General features: G+C 35.9%; 1 protein-coding gene across 5 annotated transcripts in view; it reads right to left on the minus strand.

Moving 5' to 3' along the window:
• otpb (orthopedia homeobox b) overlaps positions 1 to 22,961 on the minus strand; it is a 122,152-nt gene that overhangs the window by 61,640 nt on the left and 37,551 nt on the right. Inside the window, exon 2 of one of the 5 annotated variants that reach the window (XM_087251226.1) lies at positions 15,606 to 15,781. The exons of the other annotated variants lie outside the window; for them this stretch is intronic. The gene's annotated coding sequence lies outside the window, so the exon portion shown is untranslated. The remainder of the gene's footprint in view (positions 1 to 15,605; positions 15,782 to 22,961) is intronic. 5 annotated transcript variants of the gene reach the window in all.

Consider the following 22,961-nt stretch of genomic DNA (forward strand, 5'->3'; position numbering starts at 1 on the left):
TATCTAATAAAGAAGATCATTTGTAATTAGAGTTATAGTTTATCATTAATAAAACTAAAATTAAAACCATACATATATATACAGTTGAAGTCAGAATTATTAGCCCCCATTGGATTTTTTTTTTCTTTTTTAAATATTTCCCAAATTATTTTTAACAGAGCAAGGAAATTTTTACAGTATGTCAGATTTTTTTCTTCTTCTGGAGAAACTCTTATTTGTTTTATTTTGGCAAGAATAAAAGCAGATTAAATATTTTTATGAACCATTTTAAGGACAAAATTATTAGCCCGTTTAGGGTTATTTATTTTCGATTGTCACAGAACAAACTATCGTTATACAATAACTTGCCTAATTACCCTAACCTGCCCACCTAATAAACCTAGTTAAGTCTTTAAATGACACTTTAAGCTGTACAGAAATGTCTTGAAAAATATCTAGTCAAATATTATTTACTGTCATCATGGAAAAATATAAAATAAATCAGTCATTAGAAATGGGTTATTAAAACTATTATGTTTAGAAATGTGTTGAAAAAATATGTTCTCCATTAAACAGAAATTGAGTAAAGAAATAAACAGGGGAGCTAATAAAATTATCATAATAACTTTTATTTATAGCGCCTTTCCAGAGCTCAAGTACACTTTACAAAGAATGCAACAAAAAGAGATGGTACAGGCAGATAAAAGATACACAAACATACAGGAAGTCATAATTCAAGGGGGCTAATAATTATGACTTCAACTGTATATTAAAAAAACTAATTGAATAAATTAATGAAAAATAAATTGAAAGACATGTACACACAGACACGCACACACACTTATTGTCACAAATTATTGGAATACTTCTGCAATATTTCAGTTAAAAGGCAAAAGGTTTTGTCAACCTGTTTGGTCACATTTTATTTTGATGGTCCGTTTGTTGAATTCAGTTATTATTTTATCTAAACTGCAGCTAATTCTCATTAGATTATAAGTAGACTGTTAGGTTGGGGTTAGGGTTAGTGTAGGTTGACATGTACTTGCAAAGTGTCATATAGTCAGTTAAATGTCTGTTGAAAGACTTCATCAAAATGAAGTGTTACCACATGTTTTTTTTTATTTCATACATTTTTTTATCTCCAGTTTCAATTGTTTTATTTCAATAAAGGGTTATATTTTTGTCAATTTAATTTTAAATGAAAGATAAAAAGGATAAACAAAGCAGGTTTATGATTAAAGCCTTTTTTTGCCCATACTTACCAGTTGTGGCAATAATATTAAGCATGCCTGTATTACACTTTTAAATAACTTTTTTATTTTAACAACTTGCAGACAATATTATACCTTATGTCATTTAGTCTAATGTAAAACAAAAGAAAATGTTTAGAATGTTTTTTCTTAGAATAACAAAAACACAAATAAATGGTTAAAACATTATTCATTCATTCATATATTTTCTTTTGACTTAGTCCCTTATACTGTATATCAGGGGTCGCCACAGCAGAATGAACCGCCAACTATTCCAGCATATGTTTTACACAGCGGATGCCCTTCCAGCCGCAACCCAGTACTGGGAAACACAGGTACAACAGTCATTTATGCTCAGCTCACACTCATACACTATGGCTAACCTAGTTAACCCAATCCCCATATAGCAAATGTGTTTGGACTTTGGGGGAAACTGAAGCACCTGGAGGAAACCCATGCACGCCAACATGAAGAGAACACGCAAACTCCACACAGAAATTCCAACTGACCCAGCCGGGACTCGAACTAGTGACCTTCTTGCTGTAAGACGACAGTTCTAACCACTGAGCCTTGTCACCCCCATTAAAACATTAATAACCCTGAAAATTAATAACACATAAAACTACAATAGCTGATACTTGAGCACTGCTCATAATAATGAAACACTACATAATAAAGCACTACAAAAATAAAAACACTGTTTATAATAATGAATTTTAAAAATATGATGAAAACACATAATTGTAGACTTAAAATAATCTAAGCTTTAAGTAAATAAATCATGTCCTCCCTGTGTTGCCGTGGGTTTCCTTTGAGTGCTCCGGTTTCCCCCACAATCCTAACACAAACCCTGCACTATAGATGAATTGAATAAACTAAATTGGCCATAGTGTATGACTATGTGTGATTGAGTGTGTATGGGGGTTTCCTAGTACTGGGTTGCAGCAGTAAGGCAATCTGCTAAAACTTATGCTGGAATACTTGGTGGTTCATTCCACTGTGGTGACCTCTGAAATAGAGACTAAGCCAAAAGAAAATGATTGAATGAATGTTGTATCCTGTATAGTGCTTTTACATCCAGATTTCACATTTAATGGAACGTGTTCTTGTAAAAATAGCTTTAAATTAATTCCTACAGCAGTTATGAAAATCCAATTTCTTCAACTTGAAGATTTTTCAGTATAATTACACAGACCTGATATGCACCGCCTTAGCTCATCAGACATCGCCTCACATCGAGTAATGGCAATTGCTGTATTGTAACAAAAAAGCTCATAACTCAGCAGGTTAATCCTCTCAGCATTCAGCCTGAGACTTCATGGTGACCAGCAGCTGAGAGGAGAGAGTCATTCAGGCTTGCTCTCTTTTGACATGGAGTCCTCAATTAAAGTCTGCTGAAGCAGACACAATCCTATTAGGGACCATGGAGTGAGAAAAGAGGGCTGGCCCCTCCATTTGTGCTGCCAGAATAATTATCACGCAGTTGGTAAATTGTATGGAGGCCCCACACAGATAGTACTAAATAGGCTGGAGAAAAATGATGTGGCTCTACCGAAACAAAACAGCAGGATCACAAAATACACTGAAGATGAGTTTCTGAAGATACAACACAAAGACAAAACATGAATGACTCAAGTGAGAAAAATTAGGGAAAATGTCATTTTAAAGACATTTTAAAGATAATTCAGTTAACTCTAAACCACAATGCAATGCGGTGCCTAATTCAAATTAAAGATAAGATGCTTGTTTTAACTCTTGCGCACTGTTCAAATTGACTCCCCTTTTATGTTAGAGATGAAAAATCCACTGAATTAAACTGCTGTAAAAATGCATCAGATAAATATTTGTTTTCAATTTATTTGCATAAATCTGTTAATCAACATCAGTCCTGACCAAAACTACTAAATTGGTTAGAAAATTACAGGATTGATGTCACTAATTTGGTGAAAAAAACACACACACAAAATGGCGTATTTTTAATAAAAAGTAATTGTGGACTGGATTTTTGTTACCTTTTATCACAGTCTTGGACATGTGAACGATTAGTAACAACATTGGCTTTGATGCAATATGCAATTTTAATTTTTTCTCTCTAATTTACTGGTGGTGGCTGTTTTTGCCCCCATTGACTTCTATCATAACCACATCTGATGGCGCATAAATACACAATCTTTATTTATTCTGCTCTGAAAGCTGAGATGCATACTTTGATTTTCTCAGACACATTAAGGTAAGTGTGCAAAGGTCACTCTCACAAAAGACAACATACACACACACTTTAATTTACTGTTATTTTCTATATAAAATCCAGAAACTATGGATTTTGCACAGGTCTATCTAGGGTTAATGGCACCAACTGATGATCAACTGTAAAAATGACAAATTTTACCTCTTCCTAACAGGGAAAACCACCAACAATCTGAAATGCATGATTATATGGTGACATGGCTTTGCAATAAAAAAAAATGTGGTTTTAATGAAAGTCAATGGGGAAAAACAGCCATCAACAGTAAATTAGAGATAAAAAATGAAAATCTATAAAAATGCATCAAATGCAATGTTGTTTCACATGCCCAAGCATTGGATAAAAGGTAAGAAATCCAGTCAACAATTACATATAATACTGAAAATATGTTATTTTTGTATTTTTTTTTTTTTTGCCAAATCACTGACATAATTTATGAATTTGGCAATTAAAGAGTTAAAATCCTGTAATTTTCCAAGCAAGTTTTGATCAGGACTGAGGTTGATTAACAGCTTTATGCAAAAAAAAAAAAAAAAAAAAAAAAAAAAAAAGAAATACAAAAATCTGATGCATTTTTACAGCACTTTATTCCGTGGATGTTTTCATCCCAAACAACTAAAGATTTGCCTAGAGTGTATTTTTGAGTTTTTTTTTTTTTTTTTTTTTTTTAATTCAAAGCATTTTCACAAAAAAATGTCAAAATAAGATTTGTCACCAAAAATGATTCTGCTAGCTGAAACACAAAAAAGTTATGGCCAAATTAAGACGCAAAACTACACGAGTAGATGAAAACATCCCAAACAATACATAAGGTACACAAACTCCAAATTTCAAGGATACTTATAGCCATATATTTATGTTTTCATGTTTTATTTCTTTTAAAATAAACACAAACATTGTTGCCACTTGTTTTAAAAATAATTTAAAAAGTAAAGAAAGATCATAGAAGTATATTTTGTAGGAAAATATTACATGAAGTTTTTAATTAAAAACCATGTTTTCCTGAAATATTTTCTGGAATTATAGGTCAAAAATGGGACATTTTAAATGGAAAGAAATAGTTTAAAGGTAAATTCTATGTCATCTGTTTCCAGTATAGTGCTAATTTCAGTGTGCTTTTATTCAAACACTGTCAATTAATTTAAATGTTTTGGACACAATTACATACCTTTAGCAAATTCAATTCTAATATTAATTCACCAAAAAAAAAAATAAATAAATGCACAATTTAAATACAATTTATTTTCTTTTATTAAAGAAAATACTTTCTGAAGTTTAGGTTGTACCGAACAAGCAGAAGCTAACAGAACTGTGTTTTATTTATTCATTGTAAATTTCAATCTTGAAAAGTAATTGATTGGTTCATCTTGAAACAAATATAAATACAAAAGGCTACATTTACTTTAAAAAGGCACATGCAGTTTCCCTTTTCTAATGTTCATCCTTCGTTATTTTCTTTTTAAAGTAAAGCTGAATAAATGAATACAGCTTAATGCTGGAAAGCTGTTTTGCCCAGCAGCAGGAGTAAATGGATTGTTATTTAAAGCCAAGTACTTTTGTCAACCTTCTGCAAATAGAATGATGGATGGCACTTGCAGCTTTGCACAAGTGAATGCATTGCTTCCTATTTAACCTCAACATCCACATTGGTAATGATTTGTCTGACTTGGATTTCAAAAGACACAGTGCTGCTCCATTGAAGTAAAATTAAAACTCCAGTTTACCATGCTTTTCAGAACAGAGCACTCATTACGTGCTGCTAATGTATTGGCATAAAGCAAAGAAACATCATGTCAAGTGCCGCAATTTGGCTTTTTTTTCTTATTCAGCCTGCTTTATTGCTATGGGCAATTTGTACCACTCAGCATGACAGTGTCAACTGAATCAAGATTAATTTACATGCAAGGGAACACTTAGCAGAGCAGTGCGGTAAGCAAACATATTGTCTCGATTGCTGAGCTGGAAAAGCGGCTTTGGAGGGAAAGACTGCGTCAGAATTAAGGAGCATCAAATGTAATTGCTAGAGCTGGATTTAAAAGGCCAAAATGGCACAATTCTTTGCTGTGACCTGGAGTTTAAGTTGTGTTGAAGGACTACTTGGAAAAGCAAGCAAATAAATCAGTTAATGTTGTGACTAGCAAATACATTATTTAAAAAAAAGAATCTAGCATACTTTTACTTTGTTTACTAGTAAAACAACACTGCGTTTTGCTTCTGTCATCCAGATACAATGCAATATTTTACTGAGCTTGCATTGTTTTCTTAACATTGTGGACACTTTTATAGCAATGTGAACAGAATGTTTGTTCAAAATGATGTGGGTTATCGCAATGTTCTCAAAATGAGCAAACAAACAAAAACATGACGTACAATGTTTGTCTCGAATGTACACGTAAGACTCTGTTTTCATCATCTACACAGCAAAATATGGGGACCCAAAACAACTCTATGGGTGTTAATTTCAACACTTTGAAAGTGTCTCATGGGGTCCACTCAAAACAGACTTAAATCAACACTTTCAAAAGGGTTGGCACATTGACACCGAAGTAAGGGTTAATTTTAACTCTGGGCAGAGTTAAAAAATGTAACTATATTTAACACCACCTGGTGTAATATATTGTTATTTTATTCAACTCTCTTGAGTGTAAATATGGTAAAAAGGTCAAATAGACTGTAAATTACAAAATAAAAAACATTTTATTTGAAAACATTCACAACTTCAACAATTCATTCAGTTTTTAAAATGCAACAATGTCAAATATGCTTTAAATGTTTTATTAGTACAGACAGTATCAACAAAATATGATGTCCAAACTTGATGTTTCATCAGAGCAATTTGAAAGTTCAATATAGCGTCACGCATAGTTTTCTTCTGAACGCATAGTTTTCTTCTGAAATTACATTTTAAACAACTTGGCGTGCAAATCTTTCACTGGTGTTTCCTTGGTCCTCCATATCAAACACAGCAGTTTAAATGAAGGTATAAATGCTGTAAACTTGTGTGAAAACAAACTGGAGCTAGGAAATCTCATCAAGCATGTCCTGTGAAAGATGTGCTTCCCAGCCACAGGATGACCTTTTTATCCATGACGATGTACAGTAGTAGCTGCTGATCGCTCGTCTGGTGGTTCCTGATGCACGGATATACTGTAGGGTGATGCTCATCTAAGAACTCTTCAAGACTCCAGCATGACTAAGAAAAATGTTTGAAAACAAATTGCAATCAAATTCTATGATATATTTAAAAGAACATTTAAAGTAAATAAAACATTCAAGAAATCTAAACTCACCTTTTGAAAATCTTCATGATGATCCACAACTTGACTCTCCCAGCTGGTTGAGGTGACAGGATATGGAAAAGTAGAAAAAACACATACATCACTGTTGGATCTCCAAAAACAATTAGGTTAACCACTATGACTAGAACTGGAAAAACAGGCAGCTGTCTGTCCAGAATCCTGAATTGAACACAACACTTGGAGCAAAATTTAGAGGATCTTAAAATCTTTTATATCATTTAGTGATGCTGACTTCCCCAAAATATTGGCCACAGTGTAAAAAATATTCATAAACTTACAGTTTTCTCTAAGCGTGTGCGTGCGTGTGTGTGTGTGTGTGTGTGTGTGTGTGTGTGTGCGTGTTTCTTTACCAGATTCAACTTGTTAGGCCCTTTCAGGTCCAGTATTGACGCCACCTTTCCTGGAGTCTAGCAGATGTTTCAGGTCCAAATATAATCTAAAATATTAGAATAAGCAGAAGAGAAAAAGTGCAAAGCAAAGAGCAAAACATTATTTAAGTAACAGTTCACCCACAATACAAAACTTATTACCTTCATGTCATTTGTTATTCTCTAATGCTCTAATACCCTCTCAGCTTATTGTGAAACAAATACAGAACTTTATCAAACATACCTTCATTATTATCACCACATATGACCAAGAAGGTGTGCTTGGTCATTTCACCAACTCTGGAAATACACCATCCGTCTCTAATCAGCCACCGTCACAGGGTCTTGTGTTTTTGTATAGAGAACTGTGGCTGTTAAAACAACAACACATTAGTATCTAACACATATGCATAACCTTCAGATAAAAAAGAGAGATGAACATCACAAAGTATGCCTCACATTTTCACATATCTTTTGATTCAGATGTTGATTATTGATAATAAATCTACAAATCAAACCTGTATCATCATTAGGCTGCTCAAATATGAATCAGTTGATTAATTTTACAGACAGGTGGCTTTTTACAACGCACTAATAAAACGGTATGTTGTGTACAGTACATGCTAAGTTTAGCCTATAGTTTTAAGCACAATATCATGCGGGAGAAAAAGCTTGACTAAGATGTTCCTGACAACAGAAATAGCCTAACTTACTAACGTCAGACATCCCGAGTTGGGAAAAGTAATTTTCGGGGGATACAGAGTTGATTTGCGGGAGGTAGCGGGAGAGATGAGTACCTAAAGAGCAATGAGATGAGCTGCGCGCGACGTACCTAAAGAGCGGTGGGGGTGACTTGCGCGCGACGTACCTGAAGAGCTGGGAGGGATGCGGTGGAGAGGGGCGTGCAAAGTGTTTAATGACCGGGCGGGAGACGCGCGATTTCCGGGAGATTATCATTCATTTGCGGGCATCTACTTGGGCATCTGGGAGTCTCTGTGCATTTGCGGGATAACGTTAACGTTAGTCCCGCAACTTCCGGGAGACTTCTGTAACGTTAAATGTCTGATAAAGTGCAAACGCGGTCATTTAAAGACATTAATGTTAACATTCCGACTTTAATGGTTGTCAACACTTAATATAATTCAAGCGTACGTTATCACACGAGTCTAAGTTATGGACTAACGGTATATGGACGGCCACGAATGAACCAGTTTAAAAGGGCCGCGGTGTTTAAAATAACCAATTAACGTAACGTTACACGAATAACAAACAATCATTTGTTTCAGTCAGGAAGCCTTTTACAAGTAAGCATATGTTCATTTACTCACCAGATATGTTTTAGAAACTCTCCAGAGCTTATGGAAACCGTCCGTTGCCGTTAGCATCCGGGCAGAGTAGGCTAACGTTAGGCGGCTCCAGGGATTCCCTCGCTAGTTTGCTTGGAATTAAAGGAGAAGTGTCGATTTTATTTTACAAATGGGTAACAACGCACAAAATGGCATTGAGCGTGACAGAAATGTGTTGAACATGTACATTTGATGTTTTTATGCACCATGTATGCGTGAGCATATATAAAAACATTCTTGAAAAGAAGTCAATAGTAATGCAGTTAAGCTAGATACACAAACGACCATGAATGAACCGCAGAAGTTTAAAATTGTCACTCCATTCTAAAGTTATTAACTTAACAACATGTTTACAACTGTATTTCCTTAAAGAAAGTCAGTAAAATACCAACATTTAGGTAGTTTGACTCAGTTGCTGTTCTAAACCTCAGATGGAAAATGGCGTCTGGAAAATTCTTCAGTGACTGGGGCTGCATGAATTCCCGGATGTTGGAAATAACACCACCAAGTGTTAAAAAGATAACTCCTTGATTTCGCACTGAATAAAATCAATTCTAACTCTTATTATATTCATTTATCAAAATCTAACTCTTTAATGTCAACACTTTACTCTCAAATGCTGTCGGTGTTGAACCGAGAATTTAACTCTGATGAATTTGCTGTGTAGGCGCAAAGTCTAAAGCACAAGGTGCAAAAGCATTAAGGGCGAGTTCGAATCTCCTTTAGCTATTTTGAGGACGGAAAAATACGGTTTCTGCCACGGTGCATGGTCTAACAGGTTTGTGCTTATTCTCTTAATGAGTTATGGGTGTGCTTTGAACAAAACAAGCATTATCCCCCATTCCCTTTAAGAGTCAGTTGCATCGCACCATGGCACATTTGCTATTAACATGACAGACTTTGTAAATGAAAAAACTTCACTAGTAGGAAAACAGTTCAACAGACCATCTGCGGCGATGATCAAACATACTTAAACTGTGTGTATTAAGCAATGTTTAAGAATTTAAGGTGTATAACTAACGTGCTCTGTGCTGAACCTTTAGCTTGTCTATTGCACAGTGAGTCTACAAAGTGGCGCAAATGGATTTGCAAAATAAACAATGTGGTACAAAAAAGGAAAAAATAGCATTGCGCTGCTCTAAAAATAGCAACACATCACAGCAAACACGTTTTGGACCTTATTGCGCTGGTTGTATGATAGGGCCCATGATGTTAAACATCACAACACTCATTTTTCAAAGACATTGTATGTATGTTTTGTCAAACATTTTTCTGGTTTTTTTTTTATGTTCATGGCATTTTTTTAAGTAAGCAAAATTACCAAATCGAATATTCACTTGAAGTTTTCTCTAAAATACATTCAACTAAATAAAAACAATATACATTGCTCCCTTCATAAGGGAACTCCTATGTGTCTCTGTATTAAAAAGACTTTTGGGAGTGCTTTAGACGACCAATCACTTCTGTGGATAAGAAAATGGGCCAATGAAACGCCAATTGAATTGGTCGAGCTTAGCTCTATAGCTAAAACTGATGAGCCAATTAGGACTACATCAGTCGGCTGCTGGAGCCAGCTCATCAGAATTGTTGCTTCAGACCCGATCTGAGACTGAAGAACCCTTCTGCTGAGCTGACTTCCAACAGAGAAAGCATTTCCTTCACCAGTGCGGGGAAAGATATTTTAGGGGCGGTCGATCTGGGTTTCTTGTCCCCTTGGCGTTTCGCTGGTGATCTAAAGGAGCAGTTTTTACAACAAGCAGAATTCCCTAAGAGAGCACACGGTCGTACAGTGCGTCTTTTTAAAGATGTCGTTTCAACCATGCATTTCTCTGGGCACGAGTATTGCGTCACATGTTTGGGGGTCCAACATGTTGATGCGGTGCTCGCGGACAGTTCTTCCCTGCATTGCTATGGCTTGACTGTTGCGCAACTGAGGTCGCCACCAGGCCACCACCCTTTTCTCCGGTTTGCGTTCGAAACAATAGCGTGGCAATACAAAGTCCTCCCCTTCGGGCTCTCTCTGTCTCTCTCTGGTTTTTATCAAGCTCGCGGAGGGTGCTCTAGCACTACTGCGGCTCGTGGGCATCCGCATACTCAACTTGACGACTGGCTTATTCTAGCCTTGTCTCGCAATCGTGAATGAAGATTGCGAGATGAGGCTAGAATGAGCCTCATCTCACAATTAAAAAAAATTTAGTGTACAAATTAGCAACTGGGCTGCACGGTGGCGCAGTGGGTGGCGCTGTTGCCTCACAGCAAGAAGGTCACTGGTTTGAGCCTCGGCAGGGTCAGTTGGCATTTCTATGTGGAGTTTGCATGTTCACTCTGTGTTTGCGTTGGTTTCCTCCAGGAGCTCTGGAATTGGGTAAGCTAAATTTACCGTAGTGTATGTGTGTGAGTGAGAGTGTATGAATGTTTCTCAGTCATGGGTTGCAGTTGGAAGAGCATCTGCTGCGTAAATTATTTGCTGGATAAGTTGGCGGTTCATTCTGCTAAGGCGACCCCAGATTAATAAAGGGACTAAGCTGAAAATAATATAAATAAATGAATGAAATTAGCCACTAAACTGACAAAACATAAAATAGTTCCTTTACCTCATGAAATTGGGCTGACCATAAGGTTACATTGCTGATAGGGCTTACATTTACCATTGGGCGCCTTCACATCAGAAAAAAGGGGGTAAGAGGTATATGAAAATAATAAATGTGAAGTAGACACACCAGCCACTTTATTAGGTACACTTTCCTAGTACAGGGTTGTATGCCCTTTTGCCTTCAGAACTGCCTTCATCCTTCGTGTCATAGATTCAACAAGGTACTGGAAATATTCCTCAGAGATTTTGGTCCATATGGACAAGATAGCATCACACAGTTGCTGCAGATTTGTCAGCTGCACATCCATGATGCAATTCTCCCATTCCACCACATCCTAAAGGTGATCTTTTTGATTGAGAACTGGTGACTATGGAGGCCATTTAAGTACAGTTAACTTATTGACATGTTCAAAAAAACAGCCTGAGATTATTCACACTTCACGACATGACAGGATTCGCGTAATCCTGCTGAAAGTAGCCATCAGAAGATGGGTATACTGTGGTCATAAGAGGATGGACATGGACAGCAACAATACTCAGGTTGGCTGTGGTGTTGACACAATGCTCAATTGGTATTAATAGGCCCAAAGTGTGACAAGAAAATATGCCCCATACCATTACACCACGACCCCCACCAGCCTGAACCGTTGATACAAGGCAGAGTGGATCCATGCTTTCCTGTTTTCCTGTTGTTGACAATAAGGCATTTGCACCCTCTGAACTGCCCCTCACTAGATATTTTCTCTTTTTCTCTGTAAACCCTGGAGCTGGTGCGTAAAAATCCCAATAGATCATCAGATTCTGAAAGACTCAGACCAGCTAGTCTGGCACCAACAACCATGCCACATTCGAAGTCACTTAAATAACCTTTTTTCCCCACTCAGATGCTCGGTTTGATCTGCAGCAGATCGTCTTCACCATGTCTACATGCCTAAATGCATTGAGTTTCCCTCATGCGATTGGCTGATTAGAAATTTATGTCAACATGCAGTTGGACAGGTGTACCTAATAATGCGTGTATATTTTGTACAGTAGCTTTGTTTAATCCAAATGCTTCCCATTTATTTCCATTATTTAGCAACATACTCATTGTAAAGTACTCCATAGTACTTATTCACTATAAAACATACATTCTTAAAGCATGTCTTCTTTTTCCATTCTGTCCACAAAAATAGTTGACTTTTACATATGAGTAAAAGACTTGCTGGTCAATTCTGTCAAAAAAACAAGTGTAAACAAAATGCTGAAATATGCAGTAAGATCCATGCACTGTCAATAGAGCAAATCTGACACTCAGAGCACTGAGAAACCCAAGGGGATTATAACCGAATGTCTGTGGCTCAGAGAAGAGACGTCCGTATCAAACAGCGGGCTACAGGGAGCCAAGAGTCTCTGTGATCTGCCTGAACATGTGCTCCATTTGCCAGCCTCAAATCCCCTGTCAAATTCACAATCCAGAGCGACACCAGAACGTGACGTGGAGGCGCCAGGAGGCCCGCTTCCATTTACAAATATTTCACATAAACAAATTTTCAAATAGCTTTATTCTGAGCAGCCTTTCTGCTCTATTAGACGTAACACACAGCTGCCACAAACACTCAGATACATCATCAACAACCGCAGATAAGAGATATAGATTGAGAAGAGCGCCCGGCAAAACGTCCTTGGAGAAAACGCTGCTGCTGCTGCTTTTACGGGCCGAGCTCCTAACAATTTAAAGCTTTACGGATCCGAGCAGAGTAAACAAAAGCTCACGTACCATCCTTCCAGCTATAATGGAAGACATCAAGAACATATCAATTTGACCTGCATAATCCTATAAGAACCAGGAAGCTGCTTGTGGGCAGATGCATAACATGTCTGTGGATTTTTCGAATCAAGATTTTAGGCACAATGAATGCAAAAAGGAAATTCACTGGTATAAAGAATAGATGTGCTAAGAGAAAGTTTTATTGTTCTAAAACATATTTTGGCTTTGTTAACTTATTTTATGTGGCCCTGAAGAATGATAAATTGACTTTTAATTAAAAATATGTAGTCTCTTGTACACAGTGATATTACATAATATTGAAATAATAATGGAAATATCAATCAATAATAATTAAAATAAATTGTTGTTCTACACTTTTGCATAGCAAGAATGTAAATCCTTCATCATAATTTCAAATAACTTTCAAATATTCATCTATAATGCTTTACTGCTCTACTGTTACCTTCAGAAATATTTCCTGTGGACTTGTCATTGCATGACAAGAACAGAAAATGTGCAAAAATATTTAAACAAAATCAAAAACAACAACAATAAGCTGCATCAAATTTAATTGAATTATTAAATAGTAAATAATGCTTTATTGCAAATATTTACTATTTAACTGATAGTTTGAATTCTTAATTATAATATGATTAAATTTTAAATAATGCAATTCTGAATATTCATTCATTCATTTCCCTTCGGCTTAGTCCCTTTATTAATCAGGGGTCGCCACAGTGGAATGAACTGCTAACTTATTCAGCCTATTTTTTACGCAGCAAATGCCTTTCCTGCTGCAACCCAGCACTGGGAAACACCCATACACATTCATTCTCACACGCACACTTATACACTAGGGCCAATTTAGCTTATTCAATTCACCTATAACGCATGTCTTTGGACTGTGGTGAAGGAGCAGCCGGAGAAGACCCACATGAACACGAGGAGAACATGCAAACTAGGTCTACAAGAAATTGGAAAAATGTAATATTGCTATATTTTTATTTTTCTGCGATATATATTGTAACATTAACATTTTCATTAGTTTTTTATTTATTTATTTGTTTATTTTGGTTTGAATAACTCAATTTCACTTTTTTCTGGGGATTCTAACAGTATTCAGGTACAGAAGTTGAAAAATCAAACTGTAAAAAATGCTTTTCTAAATTAGAGTTTTTGTCTCATTTCTAGACCAAATATCTAAAATAAATAAGTAAATCAAGTAAAAATATTGTTTTGCTTTCACTCTCAGAAGTAATAATTCAAAATCAAAGGGGGGAGGGGGAGTAAAATTATCATCAATAAATTATTCAAATAATTTTGATAATTGGACGAGAAACAGTTGACAAATGCTTTTTTGTGTGTAATTTTTGCAATTTTTTGTGCACAAATTTTTAAACTCTTGAAATGCTCAGTCACAGGTCACACAAAAAAAATTATAAACTTTCACTTTATTATGGTTAAACTTTTCAAATCACATGTGTTCTGTGTCTCCTGGGCAACTTTAATTTAGACTCAACATTGAAGATCCAGCAATGTGACTATTGTTATAATATAATATTGCTATTATATTGCAGGTGAGTACATTGCTAAAACAATATATAGTGCAATATATATGATGCTAACTCCAAACAGAAATGCCAACTGACCCAGCCGAGGATCGAACCAGCAACATTCTTGCTGAGAGGCGACAGTGCTAAACATCGAGCCACTGTGCTGCCCCCAATTATGTAATTATGTATTTAATTATGCACAGATCCTCTGAAGCCTTCTGAAGCAAAATCTGTAGACTTCAAATGCAAAAACCTCTAAATGCCGTCTGATGTTTCCTTCTAGAATGCGCATTTTTCTCAGTCTCCTATTTTTATGTGCTGATATTTGACTTTAAAGGCAATAAAATACCCTATTCATCACCATAAAAGGGAAATATCTGAACCTACACAGGAAACAATTTGAAAAATGCTTATTTTATGGCATTTAGAGAACAAGTAACATTCTTATTTTCTTGACATCTAACTCTGCATTAGAGACTAAAATAAATAAACAATAATGAATAATAATGCTAATTATTATTATTATTATTATTATTATCATTACTATTATTTATATACATGTTCTAAACTTAGCATCAAATTATTCATTATTAAATAATTCAATTAATAAGTTATATATTTAATTATTAAATAATAATAGTTCATGCTAAATATTTCTCACTGCAAGACCTGTTTATATTTCATCTCAGTTATATTTTCAAAATTGTTTAATTTCTCCCTGCACCACTTGTTGTCTTCATAGTTTTTCCAAGTCAACAGAAAAAAATGATCAATGTTAACTTTTTTTTTTCAGTTAATAACAGTCCAACAGCCATAGTTCTTCGTCTGCCAACACCCATAGCTGTGGTGCATCTGACCTTACACTGACATCCACGGATAATACGCCCAGGCAGGTCTTGCTCGTCATGCCACCAGACATAATCTCACATAACAGTGCAATTATCAATTTCACAGTAATTATTCAGCACAACACACATGCCCAGCCTCATTTACGAGGTCATTTGCATAGCTGAACAGTTTGTTTGTCCTTCTAAGGTTTGCTCTGTTTCACATTAGTGTTTGGGTTTCACATGAGCATCTGTCAAGATGGTGTTCTTCTCAAGTGACTGGCTTTTCAGGTGGACTTGCGTCACACTGAGCCCAATTACACGCAGAAACCCTTTGGCATTCCTGCTCTGTGAAACACATGGCTCTTTTGTCTCGCGTTCTCTTGGAAACAAACCTGTAGCCGGAGGTTTGCTGATAATCGCTAAGGCTGATTGATCATACATTGGCTGTGCAGTCTCTACCTCCACACCCTCTCCGGTTACACCATTGATTCAAAGACACCATTGGATTGCATTCTCTGAGAGCCCACCAATTAAGAGTCCAACTGCACCGCATCCAGATCAATTTTGTCTGTGTGTGAAGTAAAGAATGGTTGGGGTGAGGGAACAAAAGAGAAAACAACACATTTTGATGTCTTAAATCACTTTATATTTGTCTGCAATGGGTAAACCACACTTTTCTTACTCTATTTTTAGAGTGAGACTAAGAATAGGTAAAATACTGTCATGTATACACTGTACGGTTTCAAAAGTGACAACCTTGGAGCGACAAAATTGTGATGGTTTGTGATGGTTTGTCGTAACTGTAAAAACTTTCTGGCATCTTGGGATTCACACTGCAAAACAATTGAATTTTTTTGTCTTGTTTTTAGTCCAAATACATTTAGTCCAAAAACATTAATTCTGATGACTTTTTAAATGTCTAAAAACATTGTCTCAGCTGGTACAGAAATATGACATTCCAATATCACACTTTTAAAGGTACTTGCAACTTTAGAACTCTGTAGCTTCGAATTCATCAACTTTTCACCCATTTATTTGATACACTCAATTTTTGAAAATAAGACTTATAAATCACTCAACATACGTGATAAAATAAATGGGAGACAGATTTAGATGAACCGAACTCAGATGAAATTTGGTACAAAATAATACAATATTTTTCTCATAATCCATATGCCTCAGACATGCTGTATTACAATTCAAAATTGTTTATTGTTTGCACTAGTCTAAAGTCAGACTCTGTAAGATCAATGCTGAAATAGATGCCTTATAGTATGTGATTGGTGTAGACAGGCTCCTACTCTGCTGCATGTTCTAGACATGTCCAAAGATTTACATGTACTGGATTTGTATTTTTGAGACATTTTCTGAGGCATTTGAGGTGGCAGTAGAGCCATCACCATTTCTCGCATTGTTCAGGGTGGCCCCTTAGAACGCTGCTCTCAACAAAGACAAATTAAAATCTTAGTCTTCTCTTCTGGCTAGAACACTGATATTATTAAAACGGAAAGACCCTATTCCACCAAAACATAATCACTGGATAAGATAAGTGACGTCTCATTTTTTATAAGGTCATTTTATAAGGCAATCTTTTTTAATTCTTGTAATGGAAACGGACGCACACAACATGACAATATGATAAAAAAAGGAACCAATTTTTGTATTTTCATATCATGCTTTCATCTTTTGTTTTTTTCAATGGAAATTTGATTATATGTTGTTTCTAGATCTGCTGTTCTGGGAAAGTTTTTTTTTCTCTATATGTGAAAAACAAATAAAAAAATCCTTGAACAGTAAAAAAAACATTGTCTTATTCAAAAAGAATTAAGTGTTAAAATTAAGTGAGTTTTACTTTAAAACACGCTAAAAAAAAGTTATTTATATTATATAAGCAAAATTATCTTGTTTTTATTTTGAAATCAGATTCTTTTGCTTCCCAACTTTATTGGGTGTAGTAAATCATTTGTCACTGTCAGTCAAGATAGGTTGGTTATTGGTTCTTCCAACCAACTACGTAAAACTAAACCTCCTAAAATAAACCTGGATCTGGAGGTTTAGGCCAAACTAAAGAACTTGGGGTAAATATTTGACAAAAATCTAACAATTGACCCCCACGTGCTGACCACTGTAAAAACATTTTAAGAATCCACCTCATGCTGTCCTATGTGGCGTTTATAAAAATAACATCAATAAACTACAAAATGTTCAAAACTCAGCTGCCAGAATTCTGATAATGTTTAAAATCAGAGACTACATTACTACAGTTTTGAAATCTCTCCATTGGCTACCAGTTAGATTCTATATTGATTTTAAAATTATTATGCTCACATGCATGGTTGCATGCTGCCTGGTTTAACTCCACATTATCTGTCTAAATATTAAACACGGTACATGTGACCTCCGTTCCACCGACTCTGGTCTTTTAACAGACCCCTCTACTCGTTTGTGCTCTGTGGGTGACCGGGCTTTCTCTTCCCTGGCTCCGAGGCTCTGGAACTCTCTCCCCTATGACATTAGACACGCTTAATCTTTTAGTTTGTCCATCCTTGAAAACACACTACTTTATACTTGCCTATTCGTGAGGTGCGCATTCTTGGTTTGTTTTGTTTAGATATTTGAATGTTTTATCTAATTTGAATGTTTAATTTTAAATGTTTAGATTTTACTCTTACTCTAAACTGTTTTTATATCGGTATCTTTTTTGGGAAAATCGCTTTGAGAATTAAGTTTTAAAGGCGCTATTTAAAAAATGAATTATTATTATTATTTGTAATTTCATCATGATACATAGAACAAGACTTTTTATGACAATAAGAGGGTGCTCAACTTTACAATAATCATACAGTACCTAATAAGCTGTTTGCAGAAATTACCTATTTTAAACATATAGATATGCACCATTTGCCTGGCTACAGTAAAAAGCAGTCAAATTTACAGCATTACTAGCAATTTTGGTTATCTGTAAAAATTTACAAGTACACTCTAAATTAACAATTACAACTGTGCTGTAGATTTACTGCACAATTGTAATTATTAATTTACAGTGCACCTGTAAATTTTACAGCATTACTGGCCATTTTTATAGTCAAAATTGCCAATAACACTATAAATTTTACAGAAATTTTATTTTACAGAACTAGTCACTTTTTTCACCAAACAGGCAATAGGCAACTAGCCTTATTTTATTTTTTTTTTACTTTTTTTTTTATTAGATTAAGGAATCTCTCTGATTGGTAGATCTACCAACAGCTACCTGCATTTTATAATGATGACATGGTGACATTGACAAAGTAAATATAATAGATGTCAATGTTCAATGCTAAAAAGCCTTGTGACCTGTGATACAACAAATCTTTACAGCTTCCTTAGTAAAGAGTTGAGCATTTGAGTCATGTGCAGACCACACAGATGACTGGAGCAGCTCTGATGGAGGACACTGACTGAATCGTAAACATCAGATGACACACAGCTCATATCTGCATCCCTGTAAGTTACTGAAACCACAACTAACACCTGCATTATAACAGATTCACAGCTCTCTTGCACTCTTTAGACGCAGCTTACCCAAAAACAATGAAAGACAAACATTTATGGTTTGATTAAGATGAGTTTGGTTATAATTCCATTTTCGTTGCTTTAAATAGTTGTGATAACAGCTTTGTTGGCATGTTTAGACTGCAGGAAAATCAGATTTATTTCTCAATTTAGATATTTTCAGGCAATCTACCTGCATTATAACTGCTAGTCAGATGTGAGTGTGAAACAGGAGATACACACAAATTACTGCATATTTTATGATGTCCATGTTCTATTCATGTCAGCATAACATTTTGACTCAAATGCATTGGGCCCTATCTTACACTTGGTGCAATAAAGTACAAGACGTGCTTGTCATGTTTTGTTGCTCTTTTTACACCAGCGCAACTGTAATTTTCACGTTTTGCACCACGTTGTTTAATAGCAAATCCATTTGTGGACTCATGGATGTTCCGGTCTAGGAAAGAGGTGTGTTAAGGCACATTGTTGGCATGTTGCTATCTTGAGAAACTGAAATAGACTGCGCCACAAACAAATTAAAAGCTGGTCTAAAGTCCAGCGCAGAGCGTGTTAGTTATGCACATTTGCAAGTCCAAACACTTACACATTGCTTAACATACACAGGATGTACAAAAATACAAAAATATCTTTACATATGAAAACAATTAAAGGATTAAAATGATACAAAAAAAAAAAATTCAACATGAATATAAAACCACTGCCTTCATGCCTTCTTGTAGAGGGACTTAAGTTTATTCTTGACAAAATGCATTTGTAAATGTATACAGTTGAAGTCAGAATTTATTATACATCAAATTATTTAAAATGTCAATGAAGTAGAGTTGAATTTCCAACATCAAAAGTCAACAGAGCAGAGATCAAGGTCTCATTATACAATTCACAACCGTAAATAAATGGAAAATGGAAAGAAAAGTGTTAATTAACATATTTTTTAAAAGTGTAATAATGTTCTTCATAATAAAACTGTGTGAAACATCAAGTCCTACATGCCTTCTTATCTGCAGCTGGAGTAAAATAGCACTGGATGCCATTGAAATGCCATTGTAGAAATCATTAAAACAATTTATCTAAACGTTGGCAACAAATCTATAACTGTTGATGTTATTCATTGCCCTTTTTTCTAGATCATTGATCATCAGCATTTGTCTAATTGAAAAATAATAAACAATTACTCAAAAGCTGTGTGTTTAGGTAATTGTTTTCTAATACTGTAAACATTAACAGCGAATCATACTTCCCAAAATGTATCATCTGCATAAAATCAATAGCAAGGAATGTAATTTGTATGATAATGATGGAGATTGCGACTACTGCTGGAGCATGATTACCATCATAGAACTATTCTTGCATGAATTACAATGAGTTACTACTGGATCTGTGTGTTTATAATAGGAGGAAGCTAATCAATCTATCATATTTTAGGAAAAACACCATCACTTACTGCATTTTAAAGAAATTGATTAATGTTGTCATAAAATGTTTCTCTGCCGTTTTTATATTTGATGTTTTATTCGAAATCCTTTTCCCCTCATATACTTCTTTGCTTCAAATAACAGATTGTTGGTTAACCTATAATCGAATATGAGAAAAATGAATGGGGAGTATAAACTTACTAGCCACTTTATTAGGTACAACTGTCCAACTGCTCGTTAGCACAAATTTCTAATCAAACAATCACATGGCAGCAACTCAATGGATTTAGGTATGTAGACATGGTCAAGATGATCTGCTGCAGTTCACACTGAGCATCAGAATAGGGAAGAATGGTGATTTAAGTGAAAAAAGCAAAAGAGCATGTCTAAACAGAGAAGATGATGAACTTTTGAGGTGCATGGGCAAAAGCAGAAGACCACCTCAGTCAGCAAGAACAAGAAACTGAGGCTACAATTCACACAGACTTACCAAAAATGGACAATAGAAGATTCGGTTGGTGAGGCCAGAATTTGGCATCAACAACAGGAAAGCATGGATCCATCCTGCCTTTTATCAAAAGTTCAGGCTAGTGATGGTGCTGTAATGGTGTGGGGGATATTTTCTTTACACACTTTGGGCCCATCAGTACCAATTGGGAATCGTGTCAATTCCACAGCCTACCTAAGTATCGTTGCTGATTATATCCATCCCTTTATGATGACAACAGAATAACGCGCCATGTCATAAAGCTCGAATCATCTCGGACTGGTCTCTTTAACATGACATTGAGTTTACTGTACTGAAATGGCCTCCACAGTCACCAGAACTTAATCAAATAGAGCACCTTTGGGATGTGGTGGAACGAGAGATTTACATCATGGACGTGCAGTCAACAAATCTGCAGCAACTGCGTAGTGCTATCATGTCAACATGGACCAAAATTTGTGAGGAATATTTCTAGTACCTTGTTGAATCTATGCCACGAAGGATTAAGGCAGTTCTGAAGGCAAAAGTGGGTCCAACCTGGTACTAGTAAGGTGTACCTAATAAAGTGGCCGGTGAGTGTATCTTTACCAGTTGTTACTAATTCTATAGAGGCACTATTGGTATTGTGTTGTCTAAAAATGAATATAAATGTGTAAAAACAGGGCACATTTTCAAATTGGAAGGGCTGTAATCAGTAGTTTTAGTTTACAACATAGAATTAAAATTATGATTAACTCAAACACAACAAAAATATATAAATCAAAATTCCAGAGAAACTGATAATTGGAGAATTCTTAATTATTTTTTTAACAGCTCTACAAAAGACGTTGAAATGTATATTATGTCAAAGAAACCCTTTCCTTGCCTCTTTCCTTTTTTTTTTTTTTTTTTTTTTTTTGTAATTCCTGTCATTATTTCCAAAGGTCACTTGAGCCCAGATTTCAAAAAGCAGACAAACACATCCAGGTTTATCAACAGGAAGTCTTTACCTCCTCTAACCAGACATATATTAAATGCTCCTGCCCTGAGTAGGTTAACAAATTGGCCTATTACAAATTCCCAGTTTGAGACTATTGCCCAAAGAAAAGGACAGAAAATCATTTGGGTTAAGCCTATTAACTGCCTGCGGGCGAATGCTTGACAGATACAATCACAAAGCGAGCAATTCTCAGCGTCATGACAGGGGTTCTAGGGGAAATGGAAAAACAAATGTGTCGGTACACTGTTGTTGGACCAAGATGGTTAAGACAGATGCATTTTCTAGCATTCGCTGGAAATCTCAAATTGATTCAGCGCTAATCCTGACGAAAACAACGGCGCTTCAGAACATTATCAATGTCTGTGTGAAAACAAGAACGCAAGCACACAATGAAATGCATCTAAAGAACAGCAAGAATTGGCTTGAAAAAGACTTCTGCCCGCACTGTTCCACACCACAGCTAAGAGCATTGCACGAGCCAAGCCAAAAGCTCCCTCAATAGAGATGTGACTGGCAAACAGCGTGGCATTTTCAATCTGGAAAACATTTGCTTAATTGAAGCATTGAGAATTAGTATATGAATGGATGCATTGTCAGGATAGGACTAATTACTACTCTGTGGCTGAATCACTCAAGAAGAACCCTTGTGCCGGCTGACATTTTGCATCAGAAATGTTAAAAGCCTTTTCACCTATTTACATTAATCATATCAAGAACTGCGGACAAATACATGTTAATGCACTGCTATGTCCATTATGTATATTACCAGCAAGAGCCGGGAAGGAAAGCGGCGGATGGCACAAATGAACAAGCCCGACTGCGAGAGGACATATAAACAGCCATTTTAGGCACCCACTGCTTCAATTTTCCCCCCCGAAGCACTCAGGCTATCTGGCTGGTGTCAATCAGAGCGTGAGTGACAGTCGAGGGGAGCTCAGGGTGGGTTTTGCTATTGCTTTGGATTTGCTGAGTCATAATTAAAACAGAAGCAAATGGAATTGTGGAGAGGGAGGTCAGCAGATCGGCAAGAAGAGGATGAGGCCAGACTGATAGGCACCAAATGAACAAATTATGACGGGCCCCATTCGCTGTGATGAGGTCAAATGCACGACTCCATTGCCTGACAGTTCAATTTCCTCCAAATGTCTCTCATTTCAAGATGAGTTAATTATGAGTGAAAAGTTATCAGTCGCTCACCTATTGAAAAGAGGGATTAAATGCATTTTTGTCCGCATTCTAATGTCAAACTGTTATTTCAGCTGGATCGAGGGTCAAACACAATAACGGTGCTGAACTAAGCTGATTCAAGAAC

Source organism: Danio rerio, chromosome 5 (assembly GCF_052040795.2).
Source record: "Danio rerio strain M-AB ecotype USA chromosome 5, GRCz13ab, whole genome shotgun sequence".
Lineage (NCBI taxonomy): Eukaryota > Metazoa > Chordata > Actinopteri > Cypriniformes > Danionidae > Danio > Danio rerio.